We start from the raw sequence: 14,521 nt of genomic DNA, 5'->3' as shown, positions 1-14,521 counted from the left end.
AATCAAACAAGCCAAATAAAATAAACTTTAAACAAAACAAATTTTGGCCTCCAAGGATTATCCTTCGTACCCAAGCTTCGACAACAACAGCCTGCGAAAAAAACTAAAGTAGGGGTTAGGCTCCTACATCTAGTCATTGTCCATGCCCGCCCCCATATCTAAGTTTAAAAATATGATTTATCGTTTTGAGAAAAAATAATAGATAAAAACCGGTTTGCGCTTCCACGTGATCGTCACCACGTAATTACAATCGCACGGCAATTGATCATCTTTCACACTTCCATCACAACCGTCCATCTAGCCAATCACTTTCCGGAATTCATTAATCACAAGGCTAGAGACAAAGGGGAGATAACAAGGGCATGGTGCAAACTGCCCACCACCGGGGGCTTAAGGAGGAACTGACCTCTCCTTACATCCCCATCAATTGCCAACACATCAATCCAATCCACGCAAACCATTTCAAGTTGTAAAAACAGATAATTTCCAAAACATGCAAGAGGCCTCATATAAAACATAGTATATGCAAGAAAAGCATAGATAGAGTTAAAGGCATCCCCTACCTGGAACTCGAGCTTTCTCTTGCAGCACTTGGCCTCAATGCAACCTTGTAGCAACCACCACTTCACAAGATCCTACCAAGATATCAAGCCTAGACCAAATAAGTGACGTTAATCACGATAAACTAGGCTAGCTATTCACTCACATTACTCTCCGAAGAAAACCTTTCCTTTAACCAAATTACTAACTAATAACCAAACCATTAGGGCTCTAAGGGAGAGTTGGTTTTTCAGGAAAAAGTGGCAAAAACATCTTTAGAAGACGAATTGTCAAAAGCTGGAAACAGAGTTTACGTAGGAACTGTTAAGGGTCAAGGAAGAGTGTCCAAAATACTTGAGGTGATTCTTGGAAAATTTTGGAAAGAAGATGGTTTAACAACCAACTCAGTAAGAATGAAATGGTTATAGAATTTTGAGTGAAGCCATGTGAAGAGTAAAGGTTTCAGAAGCTAAAGTAAAACAATGTGCAGGTTTTCTCCAGAAATAACAGCTTCTGTCCACCTATTTCAAAATTACATAACTAATTCTAGAAAAATTGTTTTGGGGTGATTCAAATTCTACAATGTTCATATATGTGTTTACTATCTTTCTTCAGAAGGAACAGATCCCAAATTCTCAACGGTTCAGCTCCAGTTTTGAAAGGAATGCAGCTGGGTCAGATTATACTGGAAACTGAAAACTGCAGAAATTGGTTCTTTTGTGTAAAGCTCGTTTGGTACCCAAAATGGCTGGTTAAGTAGACTCTAAGACACCTATAGAAAGGATCTAAAGCTTCTAAAGGGTTTAAGTCTCAGTCACCCTTCAATACTATAAGGGGAAGGTCTTGTAGCTCACTAACATGATGTTTTGAAGACATGGTGTTTGGACAACAATAACACAAATAAACTCTATGATCAAGCATGATTTCAATGTTCAAAATAACCATGTTCTAGCACAAATCCAACACACTTAAGAGGCATGTCTAATGCTCCTAATGATCTATAGCTCAGGTTACTTTCTAATACTATATGGGCAGGTGTTGTAGCTCGATGACATAATGCATTGAAACATGATATTTGGACAGCTACAAACAACAAATAACCTTTGAACCAAATACGATTCTAATACTCAAGGTGTAGCCATGACCTAGCAGAATCCCTAGACATTAGAATGGATGACAAATCAAAATTAAGGCAGCAAGATACCAACAACAGCAGTGACAAGTTCATAATCTTCAAGGATTCGTAATAACAACCAAAAATGTATAGAGTTTTATGGAAAAGATGATACTCACCAAAGACTAATAAAAAAAGGTGAGTTTCTCTTGAGGATTTCAACAGGAAAGAGGGCTGAGGGAGCTGATTGGATCGAGTCTAGCCGCAGGCCAAGAAGTTCGCTCAATCTCGAACATGCAAAGTGCAACAGAAACTTCTCAATATGTGGAATAGTTGTTTTGAACGTATGGAGCCTAAAAATTGAAGAAATAAAGGGGAACTTGATGGTTCCAGAATCTTACCAAGTGTTTGTATCAGTCTCAAGTAAGATGTGAGGGATTCGGGCGGAGCAAGAGAGGGAATTCAAGCAGAAATCCGGAACAGGCTCGTTTCAGAACAGCTTCCGCTTCGAGGGGTGTACATGACTCAAATGGACTCCAATGGAGCTGAAATTATGAGGCTAGATAGAGGAGACATAGACGAACAACTTTGGTGAAAGAAAGTTTTTTGATCGGAGGTCCCTAATCAGGCGTTTCGAGGCATGAAAACACACTGATGTGCCCAGCAAAGAGAAAAAGGGCGAGAAGAGGAGAGTGAATGACGTTTTCTGGGCTGGGTTCTCCCTTTTGAAGGTCTGAGAGAGTTGCCATATGCATGCTAGCAACATGGAAGGGAGGAGCTGAACGAGGTTCCTTTCTCTCAGCCCAATTCTGACGTGAACAAGGAAAGAGGAAAAGCTCTTTGCGCGTGAAAGAGAAAAGGCTCAGCTTGGGCAAATAAATTTGGGTAAAAACAAGAAGTTGTAAAAACCCAAGTGATGGGGAAAAATAAAAGTAAAATAAGTAAATGCAAGTAAACTCAAATTAAGGTGTTGGCAAGACCAAATAAGGATTGGGCCTCACCAAGCTTGTATTTGATGGGACTAAAATAGCCTCACAATTTAACCCTGCAAAATGTAGTTGTCAGTATAGGATAAGCAGGGATCGTTCAGTCCGGGGATTGTAGGGTACACCTACACTAAAAGGTCAATTAACAAATAAAAGAATAAAATGGGGGGTTTTGAGATTTGGTTCTAATCTACTTAAAAAAAAAACAAAACAAATAAAATTATCTACAATGATCGACTTCCGTAACCTAGACCACTACCACTCGAAAATTACTAAGTGTAAAAACAGAAAATTCATTTCAACATGCAACAAAAACGTGCCCATCTTAAATGCTAGATAAGAGCCCAAATGAAAAGCTGTCACGGTCCAATCCATTACTCATAGCAATTAACATGTAATTTCCAGTATCATTCAATCATTAAAGCATGATTTTTACCACTCTTTAGAACTAATTACTACTTGTTTAACTCAGCGTCTTAACAAATAATAATTACTCTTGGCAAATTAAGCAAACACACATGAATACTCAGCGTGATTCTAGCATGCAAACTTATTAACCTAACTCTGAAAATTATCTAAACACATAAAACGGCACAAGATTATAACATGCATCATGAAAGAATTCTCGAAATTAACTCAATAATAAACTGGAAATCTCAAAAATATTAATAAAAATATTCTGAAAATCTCATGTCTCCAATTACACAACTCACAAATCCAAACACACAAAACCGAAACAATAATTATAAGTAGAGTCATAGTTACACTTTTGAAGCTTTCCTCAGCGGCTTAGCAACAAGGTGATGAACTCGTCTCTGCTATGGTGGTGGTGGAGCGTCCTTGACTCAGCGCCTAAGAACTCGTAGATTGATGGAAGGATGGTGGTCACGGCCTTGTATGTGATGGAGGTTTGAGAAGTGAATTGGGTAGAGCTATGGAATAATTTTCAGCTAGGAACTAATAAGCTAGGAAGTGATCTTGGTCAGGAAGTGATGATTTTTGGAGTAGAGAATGGCTGCTATTTATAGTGGAATTCTCATCTCTTGTGATGCAATCATGGCCAATCATCTTGAGGTGATTTCTCCTCCAAATTTGCTTGATTTTCTCTTGACAAAGTCATGAATTTTCTGATTTCTTTTCCCCTTAATGGCTCATTGTATATGCCTTGAATAGCGACCAGATACATCCCTTATTCTTCTCCTTTGATTTGCACTAATTTCTTCAAGAATTGTGCACACAATAAACTCCTACAATCAAGGAAAATCAGAATTTAATTAGAGTTTATAATCAATAAGAAATCAGATAATTAGGAATAAATATTGATTAAAAACAATCCATTTTATCTCCTCGAATTCTTCCTGATTAATCCTTCAATTTTTCTTGATTTCATCACTCAAGAGTTTTTAATGGGATGGACTCTCATTAAAATACAAAAATCAGAAATAGAAAAGTTCAAATGAAGAAAGTTTCCTAAAACAAAATAGGAAATATTTCCTAAAATGAAAGAGGAAAGTTTCTAAAATGACTTGTCATTAATTTATGCTCATTTCTGCTCTTTTTCACTTGTTTTCACCATTTCCAACCTTGAAGTAACTAAAAACATAAACTTTATTATAATTATTAATTTTAAGAGAATAACTTAGCCAAATGAGGGAAAATACATATTAAAAATGTCACACTTTGTGCTCCTATCAGTATTTGGGTAGAAAAATGGCAAAGTAGATTTTTGTCGGAATTTGCTTGAGTTTGAAAAACATAGGGAGTAAATAAATAGTATTTTTATAAAGTCGGAGGGATGGTTGACGAGCAAGTGTCGGGTAAGGCGGGTAGGAATTCAACTAATGGTTAAGAAATAAAGTAAAACGAGAAATCATAAATGCACGCACAAGTATATTTCAAAATTATGCAAAGATGTTATTATGAGCTACAAGAACCTTATTAGATGAAGAGAGATGTTCGGGTCAAAGGTCAACTAACTTATTGGGCTAGGTTCACTAGCATATCCGTCTGTTGGGTGTCCAAAGTAAATTTTGGACTCTAACCTTATGCTATTCTTGGACCCAAGGCCCAAGCCCAAACTATTTCCAAAAGTCTTTGACCAAACAAAGGTCACGAAAAATTATTCCGTCAAAAAGTGATGTTCGGAATTTCACGGGGTCTACAGAAACGTCCTTATTTCAGAACTGCTTGTTGAGTCAAGATGAAGAAGAGGTTATCGATGACGATAAACTGAATCAACTCGCAGAAAGATATAAGAGTTGTGAAGAAGGAAAATGACAACATCATATGAACTCTCTAAACTTCTTTGTATAGCTTGCTATCCAAGATTGTTAAACAGCGAAAAGCGTGGCCCGTGGCCCACCATTATACCGATACTGTCCCAACTTAACCACCCGATAGGTGTTGGGTTTTAATCACAAAAGTTCTCGGTGCAATTGGGTGGGATCCACCCACTTATAAGTTATATTTTATTTGTCACTTTTCCAATGTGGGATCTTTCCTCTCTAACACGCCCCCTCACGTGCAACCTAACTCTAGGTCTGCACGTGAAATTAATTAATCCAATTTCCACATTGGAAATTGGGACACAAGTCTCATATCGGAGACTTGGTCGATACAATCCAAGGCCCACTTTGGACACTTGGTAATTTTGATGGCAATACAGGGAACCCTAATTTGGGCTCATGATACGTGCCTATGTGGAGACGCAATTGGAGAAGGACCCGCTCTGATACCATGTTAAACAGCGACAAGCGTGGCCCGTGGCCCACCATTGTACCGATACTGTCCCAACTTAACCACCCGATAGGTGTTGGGTTTTAATCACAAAAGGGCTCGGTGCAATTGAGTGGGATCCACCCACTTATAAGTTATATTTTATTTGTCACTTTTCTAATGTGAGATCTTTCCTCTCCAACAAAGATCATATGCGATTCTATTTCAGAATCTTCCTCATCTTTCTAGTCATTTTTTCCATTATTTTGTAGCTCCTTGGCCAGATTGCCACTAAAGCATTCAAAACCAAACTTGTGACTATGAAGGATAACTAGATGTTAACTTATATTGATTGATAAATGGCTTTCATTTCGGGGAGATGCAACATCAATGTAAAAAAGCTGTTGCATCTCCCCTAAATCATTTAGGCTAAATGAAAGCCATTCCTTGGTGACAATCATTTTCCTCGGATTTCATTTAGAATAGCTCAGAATGACTGGCTGGGGCAAGTTTGTTTGAACTCGGTGCTAACTAAATGCATACAAATGCAGTAGAACATCTAGAACTAAGGGTGTAAACCATCATTACACTGAGAATCAATTCCAGTAGGATCCGGAGTAGGAAAATGATTATCTGAATTTCTTTCTTAAAAGCATATTTGAGTGTTTCCTTGTTCAGAGAAGCACATAAGTATATATAAATATAATGTGTGTAGGTGTGTCTCAGTGTGTACAAGTTTCTTAATATATAGCAGGATAAGAAAAGTTGAGTACATAGCTTGAAAGTTGAAACTGATATCTAAATTAATTATACCTGTGCTATTTTCTCGTCATGGTAAACCATCACTACAACAAAATTGTGTATTGATAGCATTTAATGATAGCGTTTATCCTCAAAGTGCTATTAACTTAATTAATAATAGCGGTTTTGTTTGCAAACGCTATGAAAGAAACTAGGAATGAGTAAATGAGGGGAGAGCGCGGGCTTCTTAAAGACTAAGGCTCAGTTTGGCATTGATTCCTGACCTGCTTTTAAAATTGCTTCTGCTTTTGGGTCTACTCTAGAGTGTTTGGTAAAATTTTCAAAAGCAGCTTTAGGTCCAAATAGCTTCTCCCCACAGCTGATTTTGAGAAGCTACCAATTGGTTGCTTTTAGAGCTGCTTTGGGGAAAAACACGGAGCAATAGTAGAAACTTAATGAAATTTGTTAAACTACCAATTTTGTCTTCCTCCTTTCCGGAAAATTACATTGAAACAAATAGGGTTCAACTTTGATCTTCATCCCCTCTTTGCCGTCAAAACTGCATTGCAACATCTGTTGCTCATCGAACTTCTCCTCCTTCTCTCTTTGCAAATTGTTGTGCTTGAAATTCCGGGGCAAGACAAGCCTCCTCGCAAACTCCACAGGGTCCCAAACCACGAAGCTTCTTCCAGTAGAACCCCACGATATGATCAAATCCAGCGACGGGTCGTCCACCAAATCAAATGTCTTTGCTGGCGGCACCGGAGTCTCCTGCAGACACTGAAGCTGCTGCGGCACTCTCACATAATCGCTACTCCCACCACTGAAAGGTTCAATCTTGCTCTCCTCACCATACTCTCAGGTTCGATCTTTTTTTTGGATTTCATATTTGTGCTCATGTAATTGGTATTGTTTTGTGAGTTGGGTTTGTGCTTTTAAGCATTATTGAAGTTTCTTCCTTGCTTAATTTGGGATATGAAGTATAAAGGTTTAAACCTCTTTAGTTATGCAGTCACTCCAATTATATGTAGAGTTTGGCAGAGAGTGAACACTGCAAACTCTTGAAAGGTCACCCATTTCAGTTTCAGGTAAGCTCCTTCCTTTTCATCACTTCGACTTCCAAACTGGTTTTCTCTCTCCAATTCTATTTCATTTATTTTTTATGCATTTTGGGTTACGAAGAGCTTTCCTCTGTATAAAGATTGTCTTATTGAAACTGTTTGTATGTGCTGTTGTAGGTTGAACTCGCCTAGCACATTTATAATGGATTTGGAAGTTTTGGGGCATGAGTTGCAGTTCATTTAGGTTTTGATCGTTTGCTTGTTTTTGGGTTATAAGTATTTACGTTAAGAAAGATTTTAGAATCAGAAGTGATGAAGAACACTTAATGTAGATTCTTCTAATATTTGCAAAGTAGAGAGATATGTATGATTCAGTATATGGAGGTGGTAGAATGGACCAAAAATACTTATTAATTTGATCTGTTTATTACCAATCTACCTGTACATGTTTATTGCATTACCATGGCTAATAATAAACTACAGCATACCTACTAGGCTAAGTAGGCATCCTGTATCGGTTGCTTGAGTTAGCCATTATCAACTTTAGTTTTTCTTTAATCCTATATATTGTAATAGTTTATTATTACCATGGCTAATAATAAACTACAGCATACCTACTAGGCTAAGTAGGCATCCTGTATCGGTTGCATGAGTTAGCCATTATCAACTTTAGTTTTTCTTTAGCCCTGACTGTAGCAAGCTTGTACCATCTTCCGCAGGATCCTAATTCAAAGCATCTAGGAACTACGGTTTGGGAAGCATCACTGGTATTCGCCAAGTTTTTGGTAATGACTGTAACCCTCTAGAGACTCTTGTAAAGTTCCCATGATTTTAGCTTTCACATGTTGCTACGTTCTTCTGGTGTATGATTCGTGTAGGTTTACGGTTTGAGTTGATTAAGCTCTAGATTTGGCCTGCCGGATTTGGAAGTTTTGGGGCATGAGTTGCTGTGAATTGCTTGTTCCTTACTTTGTTCGGTATCTGATAGTAAGGAGGAGAAAACTTCTGATTGCTTCCTTGCTTGCTGGAAGAGCAGTGCAATTGTTAGCCCCTTTGCCAATGGTAGCTAAGGCCTTGGCAATCAGGGAGGCAATTTACCTAGCAGGATCCTTTTCCAATGTAGAAATTGTTCAGGGAGGATAATAAACATGAAGGAGATGGTTCGGGAAGACAAGAAATAGAGATGTTAAGAAATACAATTGCACTACTTAATTAGCATTTAGTTGCAAATTTCAAGTGAATTTAATGGTTCCCGTTGAACTATGGTCGGGAAATTAATCTAAATATTTTGACTTATTTTGTGTAATAGTCATGGTTCTAAAAATCGGTCTAGGCGGCCGCCTAGGCGGCGCCTAGGCGCTGGGCGTGGCCTCACCGTTCCGATTAGAGGCTAGTCGATCCTTCTGGGCGTTCGGCTTCTAGGCGGGCGCTTAGACGGTATTAGGCGGCATTAGGCGGGCTGGGCGCTAGGCGCGGAGTGCTGGACGGATTGACTCAACTCTCCACCACCTCCAGTTTCAGCTCCACCAACCTCTCCTCCTCCCATTGCTTCTCCTCCTCGTATTCTGAATCACTTCCATACTTCTGCTTCTTCCTCTTTTTGTAAGGTTTTCTTTTGGATTTCTCCATTGGATCGTTAATTAGCTTCTGATGCAATCAGATCTCGAAGCCCAACTCGGAGTTTGGCTTTTCCAGAAAATCGAAATCCGACCCGGATAAGTTTTCAAAAGGGTCAGATTTGCTAGCGCAGGCGTCGGCGAGAAAGGTGGTCCAATGGGGACTTGGTTCTGGTGCGAGTGAGGGTTGGGTGTGGGAGTGTAGTGGGGCGAAAGAAGAGGAGAAAGAAAGACTGGTTTACCATTGGAACGAGCACTTGGTTCTGGGTTTAGCCTCTTCGATTAATAGGCTCTACCTTTTTCTTTCCATAAATTTAGATTCTTGCGTTTCTGGGTTTACTCTATCTGTATGTTTCTGGGTTTGTGGGGTTTAGATTCATATCTGTTTACCTTTTCCTATATTACTTTTTGTGCTTCTTTTGTGGGTTTTGTCTTCTTTCATCCTTTTCTTGTTAATATTTCTTATGTTTAGAATTTCAAACTTTGTCAGTTTGTAGACCCAAAGTACTCGGTGTTGCAGAGGACTAGGTAGACATGTGTCGTTTGTTCAAATTGAACTATAGAAGTCATTTGATGAATCAACTGATATAGCTAGCAAACCCACATAACATTGAGATTTTTTTTTTCTTTCTAATAATAGGAATGAATGTTAAATTCTTAAACAATTTTTTCTCTATTGATTATTAGAATTTATATAATTATATTTCATAAAAATAATTTAAAAATTAAAAAAATAAAAACCGCCTAGTCCCCGCCTAGGCTTCCGCCTAGGCCCCTAGGCGCTAGTCCTTGGCTCACCGCCCGACTAGCGCCTAGCATTTTTTAGAACCTTGGTAATAGTAAAACATAATATGCATATTGAAGGGTTTAAAGTAAATCTTTTATTTAGTCCAAGCAAAGATACAAGGATAATACATGAGAAATTTTTTATTTGGTATGGTTATATAATCAAAAAATAAAATTATGTATTTTAGTAGCATACCGTAGCACGTATGACCATTTTGGTAATTATACCCAGCTAAAGCACTTTTGTCTTCAACTTACCAAACACCTAGAAATTGCTTTTCGTTCTCACAGCACTTTTAAAAACAGTTTACCAAACACCTCAGCTGCTTCCTCTCACAGCAAGTTCGGAGTGCTTCCTCTCACAGCAACTTCGGAAGTGTTTCTTCTCACAGCACAGCAATCCCAAACTAAGCCTAAGGCCCAGTTTGGGATTGATTTTGGAGGTGCTTTTGGACTTGCTTCTGTTTTTGGACTTATGATATGGTGTTTGGTAAATTCTCTAGAAGTGGCTTTTGGGTCAAATTGCTTCTCCTAGAAGCTGAAATTGAGAAGCAACCAATCGGTTGCTTTTGGAGCTGCTTTGGGGAAAAACACGGAGCAACAGTAGAAACTTAATGAAAGTTGTCAAACTACCAATTTTGTCCTCCTTCTTTCCGAAAAATTACATTGAAACAAATAGGGTTCAGTTGTGCTCATCGAGCTTCTCCTCCTCCTCCTCTTTCTGCAAATTGTTGTGCTTGTAATTTCGGGGCAAGACAAGCCTCGCAAACTCCACAGGGTCCCAAACCACGAAGCTTCTTCCAGTAGAACCCCATGATATGATCAAATCCAGCGATGGGTCGTCCACCAAATCAGACGTCTTGGACTGAAACGGTGTCACTGGAGTCTCCTGCAGACACTGAAGCGGCTGCAGCACTCCAACCGTAAGGGAAGCTGATTTGGTCAAGTGGGTTTTCTAATTTCTGGGATTTTTTTAGTGGGTAATTGAAGAGATTGAAAATTTAGGTTGAGATTATGAATTACAGGATTGAGGGGGAGATATTGGGTCAACCTCTTATGAAGTAATAAATCCTTTCATGTTAAACAAAGGTATTTCAATTCATTCAATCTTCTTTCATATTGCAAGATTAGTTTGCTTTGGTTGGTTGTTTACGTTCATGTTTGTTTTTCTGTTTGTTCCAGCTATCTCGATTATGGGATGGAGGAGCCAATTGAAATTGAGTTTGTTCCTAGAATCACCGATACCACTGTGAGCCAATTGAAATTATGGAATGGAGGCAATTGAAATTGGGTTTGTTCCTAGAATCCCATACTGTTATCTTTCTGTACATGCATGTTAAGCAGAATGTAGCCCTTGCTTTTAAGTTGTATAGTTTTGACCTCTCTTCCATCTGTTTTAGGTTTTCTTCCCCTCTAGTTAACAGTATGAGATTTTTCGTATGTTTTGAATTTCTGATTGATCTTTGCAGCTTTTGAATTTTTTCTGATTTAACTCTTGGCTGCTCTAACCATAGCTTCCTCTTTGATGGTTTTAGTTGGTTTACATTGTAGGTTCTGTTACATGACTGCCTATTGGTTGATCCTAAAGAGCTTGCAGACCTATCTTTTAACTCCCAGCAATAGAGGGAAAGGTGATCTTTTAACATTAGCTTACAATTGTGAATACCAATTTGATTCAAAAACCCCATTTAAATTGCTTTTGTGACAAAACTGAATTAGGACCTGATCGACTACATTAATTAAAAACTGAATTAGTGTATTCTTGGACTTTGAAGAATGTTGTATGCCCCTTGTTCTTCTCATCCCCTTGATTCCAACTTGTAGAACATAAATTACTTGCACAATCTGTTATTTTTCTTGCCTTTGCAATTGCTAGTGACTGGAATGTTCATGATGCCAGGTTCTCACATCTTTTGCATCTGGCTGTGCTACCTCATTAGTAGTTTATAGGTGAGAGATTTCAAACTGTGACTATTATTAATGATCCATTCTCTTCCTACATATACTGCATCATTCTTACAAGTTCTCTTTTGCTCAGACAAGTCATTTATATATTAATATAATTGGCATATTCATTCTATGGTTGCTTTTTCTTTCTTATACAATCCATTTGTAGTCTGTTCTCATGTCCCCTGTATTGTAACTATCATCTCTTTTTTATGTGGGCAGTAAGTGAGCTTTTTTTCACGATCAAAACGATGTTCCTTATCTTCCTCATCATTTCTTGTTCTGTCATTCCTATGTCTGCATCTATCCAAGCTTCCTAATGACAACTATGGTCCCAGGTGAATCGAAGCAATGGACATAGTCAAGGCAATTACCAGCTCCTTTGAGAAAGGATGTTGGGGCACAAAGTCTCCAAAGAGTTTGAAGCAAGTTCATTCTGGAGCAGCTCATTCGTGCATGAAATTCATGGAGGACTGTTATATACCACTTTTTATGATTTTAAGTTCTTTCTTGTATTGGCTTAGCCATAAATTTCAAATGGGATGCTTTTAAAGCAATGTATGTAATTGAATATCTTTTTTTAAATATATATAGGTGTTAAGAAATGCAATTGCACTAAGTCTAATGAATGCATCTACTAGTTCCATTTAGTTGCAAATTTCAAGTGACTTTAATTTATTTTGTGTAATAGTTCCCGTTGAACTATGGTCGGGAAATTAATCTAAATATTCTATATTTATTTTGTGTAATAGTAAAACATAATATGCATATTGAAATGTTTAATTTATTTGGTCCAACCAAGGGTAGAAGAATAATACATGAGGAATTTTTTCATTTGGTATGGTTACATAATCAAAAAACAAAATTATGTATTTTAGTAGCATATCTTACTATGTATGCCCATTTTGGTAATTATACACAGCCAAAGCACTTTGCCTTGCAACTTAACAAATACCTAGAAATTGCTTTTCGTTCTCACAGCACTTTTCAAAACAGTTTACCAAACACCTCAGCTGCTTCTTCTCACAGCAAGTTCGGAAGTGCTTCTTCTCACAGCAAGTTCGGAAGTGCTTCTTCTCACAGCAAGTTCGAAAGTGATTCCTCTCACAGCACAGCAATCCCAAATTAAGCCTGAATTGAAGAGCGGGCTTCCAAAATAAAGAGCGCCACATCTCCCTCCTTCGTAAAATTAAAACCATTTTTAAGTTTGGAAAAGGCAACACATCAACTAACAGGGTCGTTTAGTCTCTCATATCTTCTCTCAGTCTCTCTTTTCTTTCATTCTGTTATGGAACATGATGGTAAGTCTTCGATCTTCCTCTTCTTTCTCTTTTTTCTTGTTCGCTCTATGTTATGCGTGATTGGGATTTAGGTTTTTAAATATTCTCGATCTCATTGAAAGTTAGGATAATAATTTGGGATTAATTTGTCAGGGTATGAGAATGTGAAATTGGGGGTTAGGGTTTCTGTTTCTCAATTTGAATTTATGTTACTAATGACTGTTTGCAGTTTTCTTCTATGTTTAATTTGAGACTGGAGATATAGTTAAAAGGAGGACGACGAGCATTGTGGAGGCGCAGTTTGTGACGGCAAAAACGTCAGGGTACCCGATCTTGTTAGTGGACAGCCACGCCATTGCCCAGAAAATAAGGTGAGCCCTTGACAAATTAAAGACTGCAATTGTTACTTTCAAGGATGCCAAAGCTCTTGAAATCGCACTCTTGTTATCGTCATGTACTCAAATTGCTTTCCTTTCTCTTGGAATTGAAAGTGTGCTTAGTAATTCTATTCTCTTCATAAGCAATGTATATGTCTTTACTTTTCTTTTTTTAAGTTTTTTCTCTTGATTAAACTTGGGAAGACTCGAGGTTTTATCTCATGTGCCTTGTCAGATTATAGCCATCAGAGCAGGCATCTTCTTCAATTTATACTTTTAACGGGTTTTGATTTTGTGTTTGGGAGTCATTTTCAATGAGCATGCATCTTCTTCTGTTTGGCTGTAGATATTGAAAGGAAAAAAACTTGTGTTTTGGATTGCAGGGAGCAACAATGGTCGATAAGATTGTGACTATATCTCCTGTTGAAAATTATGTACTAAACAATGAGATGCCAGTAAGTTTCCTTGAAAGTTGTCTGCAATTTGTTGTTTCCTTCCTTTGGCCAAAACTTGCAGTTTATTAGTGCAATTTATGCAGGAAGTAAGAATGGTGGAAAGTGCTGTTTGTGCTGCCTCTGCTGAAAATGTTTCACCAAATGCTGAGGTAGCTAATACAACCACCACACATCTGACACTTTTATGAATTGTAACCTGTTGAAAACAAATCCTATACAGGGAAGTAAGTGCTTTTTTACTGTATGTTAGATTTTGCCTGGAAATGGAAACAAGTGTAGAGAACTTATGACGATATTCCAGGGTCTTTGAGTATGTGAACGTTTCATTCTTTGGGCTTTTCAATGATAGAAGGATGATTGAAATTGATTATGTTTTCCTATTCACATATCCTTTTGTACAATAAATTACCTAGAAGTATGTTGGTTAGTGATCCCAGGGATCATGTACATACATAAATAAACTATGAAAAAACTTATTCTTTTAAGTACTCAGTAATTGTCTTGATATTTCCCTTTAAAATTCCAAACGAGCTTAGGGTAATGTGTTTTTGTTCACAGGATAAAGATGGATCTCCTAACAATGGAAGGGTGTATATATGTCAATAGAGCTCAAGATGTAGTGTCTAGTATGTTTGCAAAAGATTCAGCAATTGGACAAGATGCAGTGAACAAGGCTAAAGCATTTGATGGAAAGCATCAGTTGATAGCAAGTGATCTGAGAAAGTAACTTCGTTTCAGGAGAGTGGGGCTCACAGAGAAATTGACAGTAGGCCTTTCAATGGTTAATGAGAAAGTGAAGTCTGATCAAAGACGGTCCCAGATAAAACAATGGCAGCAATATTTGCAGTAGAGAGAAAATTGGATGACACTCGATCAGCTGTCAAAACTGAGTCAACAAATTGA

At 37.9% G+C, this 14,521-nt stretch overlaps 1 pseudogene; it reads left to right on the top strand.

The window, feature by feature from the left end:
- Positions 1-10,393: 10,393 nt before the first annotated feature.
- LOC112177055 lies at positions 10,394-14,521 on the top strand (annotated as a pseudogene).

This window comes from Rosa chinensis, chromosome 7, assembly GCF_002994745.2.
Source record: "Rosa chinensis cultivar Old Blush chromosome 7, RchiOBHm-V2, whole genome shotgun sequence".
In the NCBI taxonomy this organism is placed as follows: Eukaryota; Viridiplantae; Streptophyta; class Magnoliopsida; order Rosales; family Rosaceae; genus Rosa; species Rosa chinensis.
This window is presented reverse-complemented; position numbering and strand designations above follow the sequence as displayed.